Raw genomic sequence first — 4,058 nt, 5'->3', positions numbered from 1 at the left:
TTCTTTTCTGGCCAGTTCTACCTGTTCTTTCTGAAAGATTCCTCATGTTTATATTTTTTTACATTTGTATGGATAACAAGAGTGATATTTAAAAACTTTTTTGCTTAAAAAGAAAGAGCAGCTAGTAGTTGTATTATTAGTGCAAGATTTTATTTTTTTCTCCCAGAGAATATTATCATTTCTTCCATGCTTTCTTTTCCACAAATTAGCTCTCTCTCTCTCTCTTTTTCAAATTTTTCTCTTTTTTCTTTAGGTACTAAGATACAAATTATTATCTCTGTGTTCTGGAGAAAGAGCTTGTCAATTGATGGACCTAACCAAAGGAGACTGAGTGAGGACCCAAATGTTTTGCTGGACTTCTGTCAAAAAATTAATCCATATAGATATTTTCTTTAGGCATTTGATTTTTCCAAAGGAAAATATATTTCAGGGTCCTTAGGAAGAGAAATAGTGAAAGAGATCTAAAGTATATGCACTTCAATGTAATTCCTGTTTTTAATAAGAAAGGTTAGTCCCTATCCTTTATTGTGTCTTTTTCTCTCTAGTTCTATTTATGCAGAGAAGAAACGTCCCGCCTTTATGAGAGAGGTGATAATTGTCTATTAGAACAGGTGGGAAAAAAAAAAAGAAACTTCATCGAAGAAATCTATGCATTTCTTAAGGAAATGTGTAATAAGCATCCTAGTTTTGCCCCATCCTCTACCACATCCTGAGGTTTATGGAGTTTCTAACTCCTTAGCCCTTACGAGCTCTGCCCTGTAAATTATCTTGCTGCTAAATTACATTGCCTTTTCCTGGCTGTGGATTCCAGCTTTCTCAGTTCTGTGAAGCCTTTTACTGCTAATACATCTGCTTCCCCAATTTTTATTTTCTATTTTATTTATTTAAAAGAAAAATGCTTGGAGTATAATTGCTTTACAAGGTTGTGTTAGTTTCTGCTGTACAACGAAGTCAGTCAGCTCTACGCATGCATATATCTCCTCCCTCTCACCACCCACCATCCCACCCCTCTAAGTCATCACAGAGCACCGAGCTGAGCTCCCTGTGCTACACCACAGATTCTCACTGGCTAGCTATTTTACACCAGTAGTGTATTTATGTCAAATCAAATCTCCCAGTGCAGCCCACCCCTCTCCTCCCCGCTACACCCCCACCCTGCACTCCCGTGTTCACATGTCGGCTCTCTCGTCTGTATTCCCAACCTCGAAAAACGTACTGTTCTTTTTTACATGCTCTCTTCTCCTGTGCTTTTTGATTTGTGGTGCATCTATTTTTATAACTGTGCTATTGTTTTTAATGGGATATTTGAATAAGGCAACGATCTGTGCATGTGTTTACATTGCCTTTTTTTTCATATTCCCTTTGCCCGGTAACAAGTAGAATCTGGATTGTAATATGAATACCCTTCTTAGGGCTCCTGTGGCAGTGAGTGAGCCCTGGAGGTAATGTCCATTTGGCCATACCACTGTGATGATGCATTTGCCACTGCTCTGGAGACCACAGATAAAACCAAGAAGATAATTCTGTGGATTTTGCAGTTCTCTCCAAGGAAAGGTGATTGATAGCCCTGTCCTACTGAATCCTGTGTATAAATGTCATTATCATTATCGACATTTTACAGCATTGCCAGCTGAACCTCACATAGGATAATTTAACAAGGTTGCTAATGGAGAAACACACATTTGTCCCAGGTCTCTTTAAACCCAGAGACCATCTTCTTCACACGATATATCCTCCTTGACAACCTCAAACTACCCTTCATTACCTACTTAGGAGAAATTGTCTGAAATACATTATAATTGAGTGAATTTGCCTGAAGTTATAATTACTATAATTTTGAGTCCTGAGTTTCCTGCACTTTGTTTAGCATAAAACAGTCTTATAAAGTTGGAGAAGGACATGGCAACCCACTCCAGTATTCTTGCCTGGAGAATCCTGTGGGTGGAGGAGCCTGGTGGGCTGCTGTTCATAGGGTCGCACACAGTTGGACATGACTGAAGCAACTTAGCATGCATGCATGCATTGGAGAAGGAAATGGTAGCCCACTCCAGTATTCTTGCCTGGAGAATCCCAGGAATGGAGGAGCCTGGTGGGCTGCCGTCTATGGGGTCACACAGACTCAGACACGATTGAAGTGACTTAGCAGCAGCAGCAGTCTTATAAAATAGTATAAAAATTATTCAATATTCATATTAAATACCATATAATATTAAAGTATAGGAGGCTTGGATGGTAGAGTCCGCCTGCAATGCAGAAGACAAGGGCTCAATCCCTGGAAGGGAAGATCCCCTGGAGAAGGGAATGACAACCCACTCCAGTACTCTTGCCTGGAGAATCCCATGGACAGAGGAGCCTGAGGGGCTATAGTCCACGGGGTCTGAGTCATACACAACTGATAGAGGGTTTATATTAAAGTGTTGTGGGAAATCACACTAATGATTTTTAAACCTCCTAGGCACCACTATCCTAACGAGCCCCAGGTTAGCGATTTGTGAACTGTTTCCTGAGGTGTGCTTTACACACTTGGTAGTGGTGATAGGAATGGACAGAGTAAGGAAAGAACATGAGAATATGGACCACATGCTTATTTTATGCCTATTCATCATATCCCAAGACAACATCCTCAGTTCACTTCCGGCTGAGAGACTGAAAATAAATATAAAATAATAGAAGACAATTCCCATCCTCAAAAGAAGTAGACTACCTTAAAACCAATGTAAGTACTTGAAACATTTGCAAGTGATTTTCATGCCTGCAAAGCAGGAGACCTGGGTTCGATCACTGGGTTATCCCCTGGATAAGGGAAAGGCTACCCACTCTAGTATTCTGGCCTGGAGAATTCCATGGACTATACAGTCTATGGGGTCGCAAAGAGTTGGACACGACTGAGCTACTTTCACTTTCACTTTTCACACCAGAGACAAGACAGATGTGGTGCCATAATTCAGCCATAATTCATTATGAATTCATAATTCATAATGAGAGGAAGAATCTTTGAGGAGATGGTGATTACTCCGTCTACAAATTGGATTTACATGCTTGTATATTCTCATAGCGCCTCTCCATCAAATCTATCACACCCTAAATGGCATTACAAAAACAAATTCTATTTTTCTAATGAGTTTTTCGTGTTTCTCTCTTCTGTTTACTGCAAACATGGGTTTCTCATTAGTGAAGGCAGCACACTTGTTCTTTAAAGTAAATTTGAATTGAAATTCCAGAAGAAAAGTGGGTGGCAAATGCCTGGCAAGGTAAATAATTTGATGAGACATAAAAGATAATGAAATTTCAGCCACTTTCACTGGACCTTGAAAGTTTAATTCTACCCAGAAGTATTGGAGAAAGAAAATGAGGCAGCATAAGTTAAAATTGCAAAATTAATCCTTGCAAAAGCAAAAAGTAGGATGATTTACTAATGGAAGTTCTCATTTGTGAGCCAGTGATAGCAATTTTTTTTTTTAATATAATAGCTAGAATCTGGATTGTGATCTATTTTTACCATTTCTGTCTGGCTTTTGTTTTCAATGTTTAAAGAATGTACAGAAGGGCCATCGTCACCTTTCCAGAGGTGATTACTGGGCAGGCTGTCTTTTGCTTCAGTCTCGAGTGCTAGCTGGCAGCCAAGCTTAAGCACTTAGGGATCATTGGCTGCCATCAATGGTGCTTAGGGTCCTCCGGGCTCGTTTGCGCCACTCTCTCACCACACACTCTGCCATCATAAGCCGCCATCATGGTAAAGCTCACAATTCAGTTCAGTTCAGTTCAGCCACTCAGTCATGTCCGACTTTTTGCAACCCCTTGAACCACAGCACACCAGACCTCCCTGTCCCTCATTAACTCCTGGAGTCCACCCAAACCCACGTCCATTGTGTCAGTGATGCCATCCAACCATCTCATCCTCTGTCATCCCCTTCTCCTCCTGCCCTCAATCTTTCCCAGCATCAGGGTCTTTTCAAATGAGTCAGCTCTCCGCATCAGGTGGCCAAAGCATTGGACTTTCAGCTTCAACATCAGTCCTTCCAATGAACACCCAGGACCGATCTCCTTTAGGATGGACT

Source organism: Bison bison, unplaced genomic scaffold, assembly GCF_000754665.1.
Source record: "Bison bison bison isolate TAMUID 2011002044 unplaced genomic scaffold, Bison_UMD1.0 scf7180017864148, whole genome shotgun sequence".
Taxonomy (NCBI): Eukaryota; Metazoa; Chordata; class Mammalia; order Artiodactyla; family Bovidae; genus Bison; species Bison bison.
The sequence above is the reverse complement of the archived record's forward strand: the minus strand, read 5'-3'. Positions refer to the sequence as shown.